The 15,992-nt window shown below is 38.8% G+C and overlaps 1 long non-coding RNA gene across 3 annotated transcripts in view; it reads right to left on the bottom strand.

Moving 5' to 3' along the window:
* Positions 1–2,635: 2,635 nt before the first annotated feature.
* The window catches only part of LOC120541534, a 45,307-nt gene continuing 31,950 nt past the window's right edge, over positions 2,636–15,992 (bottom strand). For all 3 annotated transcript variants that reach the window (XR_005636022.1, XR_005636021.1, XR_005636023.1), the window contains 3 exons: positions 9,279–9,371; positions 5,251–5,402; positions 2,636–3,235 (listed from right to left, as the gene is read on the bottom strand). This is a non-coding gene — a long non-coding RNA (uncharacterized LOC120541534). The remainder of the gene's footprint in view (positions 3,236–5,250; positions 5,403–9,278; positions 9,372–15,992) is intronic.

Raw genomic sequence — 15,992 nt, 5'->3', positions numbered from 1 at the left:
GAGCCCTGAGCTCCCTGCAGTGAAGAGACTCCTGATAAACAGTGACACTCGGAGGGGATTATCTGAATGTTCACTTTGGTTTTCTTTACAGAGGTTTTTAAGCCAACAATGGGCTCCTTCTTCACTCAAATTTAACTTGCCATCACCCTTATTGCTCTGCCACAAGAAAGCAGGTTCATTTTCAATGTTGACTTTGCTTTTTGATTCTGAGAGAATCACACCTGCTTGAGAAACTCCAGTGTGAGTTTCCATTACAACAATAACAACAACATTTATTTATATAGCACATTTTCATACAGATACTGTAGCTGAAAGTGCTTAGTAACTGTAGATTTTATTGTCAACACAAAAAGCACTATATAACACAGAAAATCTTTCCCTGTAATGGTATTATTATTCTCCATTAACTCTGCAATATTTTCTTTATATTTTTGCTCTTTTTGATATATTCGGTTCATAAATCTCATCTCAGTACGGTGGCTCAGTGGTAGCGCTGCTGCCTTGCAGTAGGGACACCTGGATTCGCTTCCCAGATCCTCCCTGCGTGGAATTTGCATGTTCTCCCCATGTCTGCATGGGTTTCCTCCAGGTGCTCTGGTTTCCACCCACAGTCCAAATACATGCAGGTTAGGTGCATTGGAGATCCTAAATTGTCCCTAGTGTGTGCTTGGTGTGTGGCTGTGTGTGTGTCCTGCGGTGGGCTGGCACCCTGCCCGCGATTTGTTCCTGCCCTATGCTGGCTGGGATTGGCTCCAGTGGACCCCTGTGACCCTGTGCTAGGATATAATGGGTTGGGTAATCACTGACTGACTGACTAAATCTCATCTCACTAAATAAGTCAGACATCACCACTTGATTGACAAATGACATGGGAAGAAATCCTCACTCTTTCTTCGTATTCACTCCACTGATTTGTATGACAAAGTCTGGACGAGAAGCTCTTTTTCTGATAACACTTCTGATTGATGTGTTGTGATAGCTGTTTAACACTCAGTAGAGTGAATGGAGATCAACTAATCTGAGAACGTCAGCAGTCAACCACCTAGAGCAGACCTGGTGCCCTTAGAGTTTTACTTTAAATCGGTTTATTGTATTGACTCATGTCTCCACCTGTCCATCAATTTCCTAACCCGCTTATCTCTTTATACATTTTTATTTTTTTTTTTTGTTTTATTCTCACCTATTCATCCATTTTCTGGACCTTCTTTTACAAATTTCAGATTTTCAAGATATTGCAGTCTCTACCAGCAGCAGTGGGCTCAGAGCAGGAAAATATAAACCCAGATGGCAACCCATCACAAGGGGACGTCACTCACTGGTCAGGGGTCAGATTGGAGGTGAAGGACTTTGAGAAGAAGCTGACATGAGGAGAACATGCAAAGAGCACGCAGACAGTGGCTGAGGTACCAGTGAGTGAAGATGTGAGACAACTGTAAATTTTAGAAAAAGTTTGTTTGGGGTTTGAATCCACAGTTCATATAGGAAAATGAACTTTCAGCCATCCTTTAAACCTATAGCATCGTTTACCACACGTCACAACATTTAAGGACACTATCCTAATGATGAGCTAACAAAATGTCGGCAGCAATAGCAAACTAAAATGGTAGCCAAAATTTAAAAAAAAAAACTATATAACACAAAGGGTAGTTGGATATTAAAAATAAACATCAGTAATTCTCTTACACAAAAAAACGACAAGTGTGAGATCAAAAAAATTGTGACAAGAATAAAAATTACATAATTTAAAGCGCAATTTGATAGACCAAAGATACCCTGTACCTAGAAAAGTGCCTGCAGTTTCTATGAGTTAATAAAGATGATCATCAAAAAACACATTAAAACATTTATAAGGCAATCATCCTATCTTATAAGCCTCCTTCGGCTGTTTTCAAATGGGGAATAAAATTCATACTTGCCCAAAATGTATTTTCAAGAAACATTATTATTTATTAATGATCATTTAAAATTTATCATTATTTGGTTAATTATCATCTTGCCACCATTTATTTAAATTTTAACATTATTTGGTTAATTGTCATCTTCTTACCATTTTGTTTCTCATGGGTGCCACCATTTTGTGTGTTTCCTTGTATTGGTGCCACAATTTTGGAACTTTTGATGGCTATATTGCTCTGTGGCTGTTAAGCACATGACGAGTGTCACTAAGACGCATTGACTCTCAAAGTACTGGTTTAAATAAAGACACAATACTCTACTCACTATTCATGATTTGAATAAACACTAAAAACAAAACCGTTACTTTGTGTTTCTAATCTTGTTCTGATTTTGAAGCTTTTCCTCTTCTGTTTCCAAACTTGCTTAACATTCTTGTTTTTGGTGCTCTGCTTCTTTGTTGTTTGGTAATGACTCTTTCGTTGGTGTTTTGACTTTGATTCATTTCCTGGTACAACATATTCAATTTGTTTGTGCTGCTCAGCAACTTGAAAATACAATCAGCCAAGGATATAGAGAACACTGCAGGGCCAATTACTCCACACTGCAGCCAGAAACAGGCTGGCAGCATGTGGCATGAAGACAATTCCAAAAACCGCAAGGAGCAAGATTTTGCTAGATAAGTTATTACATTGAACCTATGATAGATAATTGTAAAAAACAAATGTCCAGGAAGACAGCATAGGGATTTAGAAACATTTTAATAATGAGCTTATTCCTTATTTTACAGAACATCTGGTGGGACTGAGCAGTGAGCAGAAGAATGAAATTGGCATCTCACACACACACATAAGAGTTTTACAGTGTCTGAAAAGAATATCCGATAACTAATCGAATTAGTCAGTAAAGTTCAGCTGGAGTAATGCCAACATCCGTCTGAATGCAAATTGCATCTGCCCTCTGCCCGTTGAGGGCGTGTTTATATGTTGTGTGTCCTGCTTCACATACAATTCAGGCTTTCTGGCCGATAGTTAATTTAGAATTGGGCAGGAAAATACACAAATTGGAGGACCACGTTAGAAACGTAATAGCAATTAGGTAAACTGAAAACTGAATTGAATCAATGTGTTTATACAATTTGGTTACTAATGATTTGGCTTCAGTCTCTTTCCAGGTCCCATTGTAGTCAGTACGAGGCTGAAATCAACAGCACCAATTCAGCCGCAGGGCGAGTAACAGAACAGTGAGATGGTGGTCTAAGCCACCAAAATTTTGTTCCTCGGCTCCCAGGTCATCAATTTGGTGGCACTATTCTGGACACTCTGCAGTACGCCTGTGGATCCTGAAAAGAATAAAGGGGTTATAATTGGTCATTCCATATGCAGAATGTTAGAATTCCAAACTATGTTAAACCAGCAGTTAATGTTAAATGCCTTCTAAGGGTGAAGGTATCTGACATTCAGGCTAAATTGTATCCTCTGGCTCATGATGAAGTATCTACCTTATTGCTACATGTTGGCAGTAATGATATTTATTTACAGCAATATGAGGTATTAAAGGGGAACTGCATCTCCCTATGTACCATAGCAGAAAGAAAAGGTCGGAATTGAATTGTATCTGGCACCTTACCAAGATTATACAGCGGGGATGTGATTTATAGCAAACTGCATCCCCTTCACTCTTAGCTAGAAACCTGGCATGCAAATAAATGCATAGCTGTTGTGAACAACTGGGATGATTTTTGGGAAAAGCCTTGATTTTTCAAGAGAGATGCTCTTCATCCTAACTGGAGGGGATCTTTTGTATTATCCCAAAATATGGCAGTAAAACTGTGTGGCTGACTGATTAGACCACCATCCAGACCACAGTCTTCTGATCTTAAGTCATAGGCTGTTGTTTATCTGGAGCGTAGAAGAAGAACAACAGTGCTGCAGGTCACTCAAATTGCATGGACGGAGAGTGTTAAAAAATATAAAAAAAGCTCTCTTTAAAGCTTGCTCAGACTACTTTACTAAAATAATACATAACAATAATAATAATCCTTGTGTACTGTTTAGAACAGTGGCTAATTTAACAAATGTGAATTCAGAACTACAGTTCAAAATACCAACAGACATTAGCAATACAGAATTTATAAACTTCTTTAAGGACAAAATTAAAAAGATCCCAGATCTCAGCATCACAGTGCAAAACTCATAGTAGCCTGGCAGACTCTGTCTAGCCTGGCATTCAAAACTTTAGAAATTTTAGTCCTGTAACAGAACAGAAAGCCTTAATTTTAATTTCTAAAATTAAACCTACTACTTGTTCTCTAGATCCAGTGCTAACAAAACTATTAAAATTCACAATGGGTGTTTATGCAGCACCAATTCTTAGCATTATCAATAGTTAATCATTGCATGGTACAGTACCTGATGCACTCAAGGTGTCAGTTATCAAAAGTTATTTACTTAAAAAGTCAGACCTTCACCAACATATACTTAATAATTAGAGATTCTGGCGGGAGGCTGAGGGCTGTGCCCAGCTGGGACGCCTGGAAGGACTGGGAGAAGGATTATGCCTCCCCCGGACCACAAGAGTGCAGCCAACCTGGTTTGTATGGGGGCCATAGAAATTGAGCATGGAAGCTCAACCCTATAGGGGCCAGTGGCCACCACTAGGGGGCGCCCGGATGATGGTGGAGCCCTGAATGTCAGCTCTTCCACCACACCCAGAGGTGCTGGCGGAAGGAATACCAGGGACACCCGGAATGCTTCCGGGTGCACATATGGAACTTCTGCCACACCAGGAAGTTCATCAGAAGGCACCTGGAGCACGTCCGGGTGGGGACAAAGAGGCCACCTCTGTCCATTCATCAGCTGGATTCGGGAGGAGGAAGACAGAGCTTGTGGGAAGAGGAGTAGAGGTGGCAGAAGGATTCAAGGACAGAGAGAGAAAGAAGGGACTGAGTTTGGCTAATATAGCATTGTGTGGTGCTGTATAGAGAGAGGACAGCAATAAACGTGTGTTTTGGACATTTGGTGTCTGTCTGTCTGTGCCCAGGGGCTGTCTTTCCACAAGACCAATATCAAATGTACCCTACCTCTCTAAAATACTTGAAAAGTAGTTGACAGTCAGCTTTAGTCCCACACTTATGCATCACAATTTATCTGAGAAATTCCAGTCTGGGTTCTGTACTAGTCATACTACAGTAACTGCTCTAACGCATGTTGTAAATGACATTCTGCCATCATCTGATGTAGGAAATTCCACTGTAATTATGTTGTTAGACTTGAGTGCAGCATTTGACAAAACTGACCATTCTATTTAACTGCACAGGCTGCAAAATGAAATTGGGCTTGCAGTTAATGTCCTTACCTGGTTTAGCTCTTATTTATCAAATCGATTCCAGTACATACAGAAATGTGCTGACAGTAGTCCATCATTATACATAGAAGTTCAATATGGAGTCCCTCAAAGCTCATTACAGAAGTCTTTACTGCTTTCACTTTTCATGCCTCCACTGTGATCTATCATTAGAAAACATAATGTTAATTTTCAATCATATGCAGATAACACCCAGTTATACCTTTAGACCAAATAACTTTTCTCCGATGTTGTCTTTAATTAGATGTGTTAGTGAATTAAAGAGTGGATGGATGAGAAATACTTGTCTTTATACACAGGTGTTTATTATTGGAGGAAATAATGCTGGTTGCAACAATATTTTGTCATTATTTAAATTGGTTGGAATCACCATTAGTTTTACTGAATCAGCCCACAATCTAGGCATTGTCTTTGACTCCAAAATGTCATTTAAACCTCACATTACAAAACTGTCCAAGACATGTTTCTTTCATCTTTAAAAGTATGGAAAAGGTGTTTTCTAAATATTCAGGATACTGATAAATTAATTCATGAATTTATTATTAATATTTATATATTATTTATTTATTTATTATTATTTATATTTATGTTATTTATTTATTTAATTTATATAGTATGATTGACTACTGCAATGCGGTGTTCACTGGATGTTAAAATTGTTCTTTATACAGCTTTCAGGCAAGATGTAATTATTGCCTGATTACATCTTGCCTGAAGAAGGGGCCCGAGTTGCTTCAAAAGCTTGCGCATTGTTATCTTTCAAGTTAACCAAAATTACAAATCCATAATGGTTAACATGGTACAACACCCAAGTACTATAGCTTTCAGTTAATTCAAAATGCTGCAGCAAGAATTATTACAAGAAAATACGAACATGTTACTCCAGTTCTTAAGTCCTTACACTGGCTCCCAGTTAACTTTAGGGTAGATTTCAAAAGTCCTACTTTTAACATGTAAAGCCTTAAATGGCCAAGGTCTGGCTTACTTATCTGAGCACATCAGAACTTACAAACCAGAGCACACATTTAGATCTTAAGATACCTGTCTGCTTTTGATTCCAATAATTATAAAAGTAACAGGGAGAAGTTGAGCTTTTAGTTACAAGGCCCCTAAACTATGGAATAGTCTGTTGGGTAGTATAAGAGATGCCCTTCAGTTTCAGTTTTCAGATCCCTGCTGAAGACTAACTACTTCAGTTCAGCATACCCTGACTAGAGCTGCTGATTAAATGCAAATCTCTGTTGTTAGTTATTAGCATTAAAATATAAAGTAGAATGATATTTATAATTGTTACTAACGCTCACCTATTCTGTTTCTCTTCTCAGTACTCAAATGTGGTAATTGGTGCCACTATCCCTACTGCCAGGTTGTTTACCTGCCTATGGAAAAGTCATCTCTGATAGAGGAGCATTGGAATCATTCGGTTGAAGGGTCCTTTTATCAAATTGGCTGGCCCAGCACTGACTCAGCTAAGGAATGGCCAAGGAGGGGGAGGTAACTTGTTGGCCAATGTCTACAGGACTCTTAACAAAAAATAATCCTCATACAGGTATATGATATAATCTGCTCTTGCATTTTGCTTTTGTATAGTAATAGTACTATTACTATTGTACTATTGTATTGTATTTCTGAAGTGGCAATGATAGATAGGCCATCTAGATCTGTGAAGAGGATTACTTGTGTTCTGTTCTTTGTATTGTATTGTATTGACCTCATTTTTTGACACAAATTGCATGCCCAAAGCGGTCTCTCACTAAATTTCCTTTCCCAAGATTACGTCCAATTTTCTCCCTACAAGGGTTACAGTAATATTTGTGTTAGCCACATGTCGGACGCTGTCAAATGTGTTTTATTTATTTATTTATCTACTTTTTAATTATTTTTGGTCCATTTTGTTTATCTTTTGTGTTTTGATTTACTTTCTTATGCATGTATTAAGTATTTTATATGGTATAGGCAGAAAGATGATAGATCTTTTTTTTTTTTTGTCTGTTGTGTCTTTCGACTTGGGTTTCATGTGTGTGATGTCATCTATCAACCTCCTTTGTGGTAACGCAGAGTTTGGTTCACACTTATAATTTTGCATAAATATGGTTAAGCCAAAGTCGCACACGGGGAGACGTATAATGATCTGCTTTACCGTGGTAGGCCTGAATAATTCTCTCAGGACTGTTTTGCTGCCATCTAGTGGGTAAAATCTTGCTTCCAACATTTGAACAATTTCCATACAGGCAAGAATGCACTGGGTATGACATGTTTGGTTTTATTTTGAAGCCAGTCATACCTGCTTTAAATTGAACTCAAAGATAGGTTTGTGGCTGTTTCAGTTCTCCAGCAGGATGAGACTATATAGGATAATTTTATTTTGCAGTCCCGTCACATGCCGTCCTGTTTTAAGCATTAATGTTAGTGTTTACTCTAAACAGCCGGAGCCCAAAGATAAACGAACCCATACCATAAGTTGAGCAGCACGTCTCTTCTCAATTAAAGGCTTAGGTTTACTGTGAAGTCGATTACAGAAGCGGAGTTCAAACTAAGCCTTTACCTGAGAGGAGACGTGTTGCTCAACACCCGGAATGCATTAATTTAGCTCTGGGTTCTGGCTCTTTAGAGTAAATGGACATTAATGCTTAAAACAGGACGGCATGTGACAGGAGTGGAAAACAAAATAGACCTAAATAGTCTCCTCCTGCTGGTGCAATGAGACAGCCAGACAACTATTTCTTTAATTTCCTTTTAATGGAGGTGTGACTGGCTCAAAAATAATATCAAAGTTTTTATTCTTGGATGATAATAGGCACTTCTCCCTTAGCCAGATTCAGGTGGTATAGAACAAAGCTTCCTAGATGAGGATGAAGGCAAAGAAATAAAGAAAAGTAGAAGAGAACTGTGTTTCTCCTTTTGTGTAGTGCCAAACTGTGCTGTACATGTGGGAATCTGGGAAATGTGTTTCCCATGGAAAAAGGGAAAAATAAACGTGTGTTGCACCTGTACTCGTGTCTTTTCCTGTCTGTGTCGGTTTGGGTGGCTGGTTCGCCCCTGGCTGTCCAAAGTGAGCAGACATAACATTGTCTTCTTTGAGAGCGGGGACCTGTTTTGTTTATGTTCCAAACATAAAAGCCTGTAATCAAACAGATTCAGTCCCCGAGTAATCTTTGACACTGTCTTTTTTTTGACTATGTATCTTTAGTCCTAATGTTTACTATAATTCCATGTTAGAATGGGATAACTCTGTAGTGGGCTTACCTATAGATATGCAGTTATTAGAACTATAATAACAGAACATTGTCTAATTAAAAAAACCTGGACAGAGCAGTATAAAGGCAAATGACTAAATTACTATTTCACTTATAGATGTGCACTGTATTAGCACTAAAACAACGAGCCATTATTTTATAAAAAATCCACACATGGCAGGATAAATGCGATTAACTTAATTACCACTTCAAGCTGCTGTAACACTCTGATTAATCTTTAGAGACTTACACAATGATACCGTATGCAAGGATGGTACTCCTCTACTAGTTCTACTGTATATCTGTTTTATAATATCGTATAGATTTGTTGTTTTTTTTTTTTTATTTGTTACTTATTCATTAAATATTCATGCTTACTCTTATTTGTATTTCTTTTCTTGTAACTTTCTCTTTGACATCTTGTAAAGCACTATGAGCTCCATTCTTTGTATGAAAATGTGATATAGAGATAAACGTGTTTGTTCTTGTTGTAAGCACGGACTGCTGCAAATATCTTGTACTCAAACTATGATATATTTTTCTAATTTGTGTGTTCATTCAGGAGTTGAATAAACCATTCTGGAGCTTTGATAATTCATGGCTCATATTTACAATCTCGATCTTGCCTGACTAGTTCACATTCAACAGAGAAGTACAAGAAACAATCTGAAAAATCATATGGATGGCACCTACCTGTTAATGACCATGAACTGCTGACTTGTCCATCATATGTTTGTGTCACTCATGACAAAGCTGATAAAAACCTCATAAAAGGTTACTCACCAGTGTGCTCTTCACTTCTGTGTCTGCTCCAACTCACAGTCTGCCAATTCATTCCAGATTTGTCACCAAATGAGACTTCTTGCCATTCTGAGCCTTTAGGGAGAGAGCAAGCAGTGCAAAGTGAAATGAAAGGCTCTTGTCCACCAGACATGTACACCATTTTAAAAATCAGAGCTTGGTAGAAATAAGCATTATCCTGTGTGAGGAACTACTGAGCAAAATGTAACCATCACAAGTCAGCAGCTGTTTAAAACCTTCAAATGTTTAACAAATGTCTAGTCTATTAAAACCAAGTCACAGGAGCAGAAAGCAACATCTCAAGACTGAGTGCCTGCAACTTTAAGCGTGAAGCTGGTGGGTGTATGGTGTGTTATTGGAAAAAATGGAAAGGTTTATATGACTGTCATAAAATAGCAAAACATGTGACACACAGTGGCGGTCTTTTCAGCAACTAATCAAAAGAGAAACCAGGACAGGTGGCACAGAAGTCCATAGCAGACCGATGACATAGTACATTACTGTATGGCTTCAACTAAACATTGATAAAAATAAGACATTTAATACACTGAATGAAAGCACAAAACATCTGACAGAAAATCGTCAAGACCAGTGCCTGACCAGACTTATCAGCTTTTAGGAGTGTTTCAATTTTACTAGAAGACCCTCAGAACATTTTGTATTTTTAATATCTTACTACTAATAAAGTATTAATAAAGTAGAGAGCTAATAGTTCATTATGAAAGTGTGCAAGTGAACCTGCTAAGCACGCTACTCTTTATTATGATACAATACACATCTTCATATTATCAGGACATGTCCTACTTCAGAAATGACCATCGGCTTTCTTTCTATTCATTTTTTTGGCTTTTGCTTTAAAAGCTCAACAATGAACACAAGTACAGCAGCACACCAGCGCTGATCCTAGAGGATCTTAACGTTGACATTTTCTGTTACTTTAGTGTTTGAGGTTTACTGACTTATAATCGGGAGTTTTTATAACTGTCAATTTTAAAATTATGGAACTCACCATATTAACTTATTTTCATTATTAAATCTTTTCCTATTGTCTCTTGCTGACTTAAAAGATCAACAGACATGAATGGTATAATCATAAACATGGTATATTCTTAATTCTTGACATTTTCAACAGTATAGTAGTTCATAGTTTATCATTTTGTAACAAACGTATCAGATATCACTTACAAAAACCATGGCAATGAATGCAATAACTTATGTAATTTATCGTCAATGGATAGTTCAGATTTTAGTGGTTCACCATTTTGTAATGGACACGTACGATTAATTTAAACCAGAATTCAGCAAAATATAGTATGTAGTATATGCTAAATAATAATAATAATAAAAAGCCTTGGAACATCTCCCAGAGATTTTGTTTTCTCATTGATCACAAATTTCATGAAGCCTCAATTGACAAAACTCCACTAAGCTTCATCTTTAGCTTAGTATGGACCAGACTTTCCACGGTTACCAAGTGGGATTTGCCCCAATCCTCTATAGTGGAACTGAAACTACCTCAGATAAGCCCGCGTCTCAATCTTAGCAATGTTCACTCGCTAAGAGCTCTTTGTGTATCATCCATGAGTTTGCTGAAGCTCCTAGCATATTGTTTGTTGGCAAAGTACTGTTATATCTGTGTCAGCTCATCTGCTGTCTACCACCCATGTTCAAGTCCATTCTGCATTCTTTTGGGCTTATCATGTCCAGTACAGATAGTGGAATACTGCTGTATGATTGTTGTTTTTTATTTTGTTACATGTATAGTGCAGTTTGCGAAGGAAAAGTTGAAAAATGTACTGAAATGAGTGCATTTAAAAAGCAAACACCCTATGATGGTAGGGACAGTCACCCTTCTACATCAACAAATTGAGTTGCTTTTAGTTGCATAGAATGAACATCAGAGTTCAATGTTTTTTATTTTTTTGTGTTTGCACAAGAACACTAAATGTGCCTTCTCAGTTGATTCCAATAACACATAGAAAAAAAAAAAACAAATACAGACAAGGCAGGTTAAAACTTGGACAACAATTTGAAAATATTCACAAATGGTGCCCATCTGATTGCTGCAAGGCACTGTGAATTCATATTTCTCTCTCTCTCTCTCTCTTTCACAGTCAACATTAAGTTTGACGAAGGTTGCCCAAGACAAGGGTCCTTGGATCCACAAGGGTCAAGCCAAAATGTTCCTGATCCCTCCCTCAGCCCTCATGTTCTTCAGTCAGCCAATTAGGAATTTGTCTACAGCAGCATAGAAACCTCTACTCAAAGGACCCTTTGACTCGAGGTGGCACCTGGATCTGGAGATGGCTGTCATTGCAGCATGGTTCCAAAGAATCGCATCCATGACTGACAGGCACCACGAACTGCAGCATGGGATATTTTGCATTTATACAAAAATCTCACCCTGTTCCATTATTGGGTGACGTATTCCAGGCATTATCCTTGTGGAGGTGGTAAAGTCTTTATTGACACTGCACTCCATACCAATGTTCCACTTCTTCTTCTTAAGGGGATTCCTGTCCCAGTAACAGGATGTATGTTGTCTGCAGATGTCCGAGAACATAACATATGCATCACGCCAACTGCAAAATCAAAAAGCTTCCAAGGACAACGTCAACACTTAACATGATGATTTTCAGTAAGCTTTTTAAGACTCCATTCCTACACACTTTGCTATGTATTTTATTTTCTATTAAACTCTTCTGCTGGTGTTATTATACTTTTATAAACATGATGTTGTTACATTTCTAAACTTTGTCATTATAGCTCAAGTGATTGAAGAAATAAAGTAATTAATCGGGCACCAGGTACAGCAGAGATCGCCATTTGATCATCCCTGCAGGGTTATCAAGGCCGAAACGTCACACCCCCATAGAGAGGACATGTGCAGTAGAAGTGAGACATCATTGGTTGGTATGAGGTATATAAAACAAACGAGTTAGTGTGGGAAATAGTGAGTCGCTGTGCGCTGTACCGAGGAGTGATGGGCATTGTAGTCCTCACTCATACATACTTATGTGGACAGGACCCTATCTAGAATACTAAATGCAAGTGTAGAACAATACAACTAACCTGTTAAGTCTTACTCATCAGTCAATAATACAAATTTGAACATACTAATACACCTTCGAGCACATATGGAACATACCAGAGCAGACAAAACCTCATCCTATACATCAGTACAAAAACTGTAAGCACACAGGCACCAAACATGACACAATGGAAATCGGCAAAGTGTGTTACCAATTGGGGTCACCTTTCTCCAAATCATCTTCACCCCATGAGGCTAGATCTTGCATGGAGCTCCAGACCGAAGGCGATTAATGATCATTTTATATTTTTCCCCATTTCAGAATAATCGCAACAGTTGTCACCTTCTCACCAAGCTTCTTGTTTTAGGTCTTGTAGCCCATTCCAGCTTTGTGCAGATCTACAGTTTCGTCCTGGATGTCCTTTGACAGCTCTTTGGTCTTGCCCATGGTGGTGGAAAGGTTGTAATGGAAGAAATTGATTATACACGACTAGTGAGATCAGGAGAATCTGTAATTGATTGCTTGATTGTAAAATGTGTGCCATGTGGGCGCACAGCCAATATGTGGGAGACAGATTTCTGGCTGGGTTGTAGGGGATCAAGGGGACTTATTTCTCTCAATGACATGCAAATCAATTTATAACTTATGCAATGTGTTTTTTCTGGATTTTTGGTTGATATTCTCTCTCCATTAAAATAAAACTACATAAAAATAGTGAGCGTTAATTCTTTATAAGTGAGCAAACTTACAAATTCAGCAGGGGATCAAATACTTATTTCCCCATTGTACATACTGTAGAGCCCCATGTTTGAAAAGTTATTCACAGTGTGAGAGCAGCACTAGCTCAAATATGGCTACTGCAGTGGCCAAGCAGTGGTGGGGTGGACTACCAGACCAAAGTTGCTATAGCAGATCTAGGGGTCCCTGCAAACCCCAGTTTACCAAAGCAGGTAAGATGAAGCAGCACAAGAAAAAGACAAAAATATCTAAGATGATCATTATGGATACATATTATACAACTCCAGAATTGGAAACAACTCATTACACAGAGAAAGCCTACAAATCACGGGGACGGAGCCCAGCAAGTGTTTCCTTATACTAAAAGCTATTGAACACAAACTGCCGCTATCAAAAAACTCATGAAAATTCACTTCCACAACATGGACATTCAGAACACTAAACAGGTGCACAGATGCTAAAAAGGCATCTTCAGTCTCCACCATCACCCACACTGGAATAAAAACACGAGAACATCACACCTACCCACGAAACCTACCTGGCAACAGCAAATAGAAAACCCAGATTAAGAACATCAGACGTAACTTACACATAATAACACAGCATAAGAACAGACAAAACAAGAGAGAGAGATAAGCAAAGAAACCTTCAAAATAAGAATAAAGACACATGAAATACAAAAAAGGGCAGCATGGTGGCGCAGTGGTAGCGTTGCTGCCTTGAAGTTAGGAGACCCAGGTTTGCTTCCCAGGTCCTTCCTGCATGGAGTTTACATGTTCTCCCTCGTGGGTTTCCTCGGGGTGCACCAGTTTCCTCCCACAGTCCAAAGACATGCAGGTTAGGTGCATCAGTGATCCTAAATTGTCCCTAGTGTGTGCTTGGTGTGTGTGCCCTGTGGTGGGCTGGCACCCTGCCTGGGGTTTGTTTCCTGCCTTGCACCCTGTGTTGGCTGAGGTTGGCTCCAGAAGACCCCTGTGACCCTGTAGTTAGGATATAGCGGGTTGGATAATGGATGGAAACACATAAAGCTCAAAGACAAACACACAGATACAATTAAACAAAAAATAGAAGCTAAAACAGTACAAATTATGCACTCTATGAAAACACCACAACTTTATTTGAAAACCATGAAAAACTCAGACAGACACATACTGACCACCACAACAGTGGGACATCAGAACAGGACAACATCCCACAGTCCAGAGGCCTCATGTATGTTATAATACATTTTTTTTTAATATTTCTGTCACTGTCTCTGGGCAACACTGTTAAAGGATCCATTCATGCTAAGTTTGGCACACAGGGGCTCAGCATTTAGAATTGCCAACCAAGCATTGGTTTAGACAGCCAAGGACAACTGGAGGATTGTATAGTCAGCCTAAACACAGAATAATATTTCTGTCCTCTATTAGTACAAAACCTTCTTTCCTTGTTGGGAGAATGAGAACCGGCATTATGCTATTTCTGTATTTTGTGGAGGAGGAGTTCAGTCCTTACGTGCCCTTGTTTGGAGAGAAAGAAGACCAGCAAGTGAAGTAGACAGTATAAAAGGCTTGGACAACAGCCAAACCCTTTAAAGCTGCTCGGACCTCCGTCCGAAAACTCTCTCAGCGTGGTGACGAAAAATGGCGGACTGCGTAGATCCAGACTCCCACGCCTGCATAAAGTCTGTCATATGCTTCCCGTCTGTAACCGCTTCAACCGTCAGTAAATGTAAGCTAAAGTATATTTTTCTCATGTGATTCTTATACCGCCGTAATCATGATGGGAGGGATATCGCCTTTTCTGTCATATTACTATATTGTTTAGTTACTTAATGTGGTGCAATTTTAAAAGAACACATTTACGGAGAGCTAATGCCTTAAAAGGAAACAATGTATAAATGGTGCATATGCACAGAAATGTAGCGTAAGAACGTTTCCACGTTCAAATCCCGATGTATAAAACCTAAACTTGGCGTAAAGCCACGCACATTTCCACAGTACCTCATGCCCTGTCGTACGCAAGTTCTGCGCTCGGTTTTGCAGACTTGCGACACCCAGCGTCAGAGCAGTGCTACTGTTCCTGTGTGGTTACCCTTTCTTTTTTAGATCAGCATCCCTGACGCGGCTTTATGAATACACTGAAATTAACCGCATATTGTTTATTAGTTTAATGCATCCGATTGTAATTAACCTGTAACAATATAATGGTGCACAGAATGGTCAAACTATGCTAAATTCCATAGCTGCTTTAGCGTTGTTACTCTCACCGCACCTTCCTCTTCTTCTTATTTTTCTTCTTCTTCTTTCAGCTCCTCCCATTAGGAGTTGCCACAGCGGATCATCTTTTTCCATATTACTCTCACTGCAACACTCAGAGTATTTATATCACTGTATCTGAGTGGGGAATCAAAGATCTACAGAAGCTGAGAAAGAGAATTATTGGTATACAGAATCAAGCACACGCTGCCTCAGCCATGCTGTCTACTGAACTGCTTTCACACGGCAAACATTTCAAAGCCTTTCCTGTACGGACCTCGCGGTTCAGAAAGAGTTTCATCCCAAGAGCTCTAAACGCACTCAATCAGTCCATCAAGTGCTCCTTGTAGAACACTTTATACTTATTAGTACAATCACCTCACTGTAAACTTGCGATACAGTTATAATATTGCACAACCTGAGGCACTTCATAAAGCGCGTATTTACATATGATGAGGATATCATTTTTAAGATGAAATGCAGCAAAATGTTTATTATATCATACAGATAAAACTTTAACTTCATTTAAATAATCTATATTGTCAATAATTAAACATGCCAGGACACAGTGCCGCAGCGTTAGCTATTAGCGTGCGCTCTGTTCACGGATTGTTCCTGCCTCACGCTGTATTCTTACTGGGACTGGCATGACACTGGAAGGATAGATGGATAGAATAATTAAACAC

Source organism: Polypterus senegalus, chromosome 12 (assembly GCF_016835505.1).
Source record: "Polypterus senegalus isolate Bchr_013 chromosome 12, ASM1683550v1, whole genome shotgun sequence".
Taxonomy (NCBI): Eukaryota; Metazoa; Chordata; class Cladistia; order Polypteriformes; family Polypteridae; genus Polypterus; species Polypterus senegalus.
The sequence above is the reverse complement of the archived record's forward strand: the minus strand, read 5'-3'. Positions and strand labels throughout refer to the sequence as shown.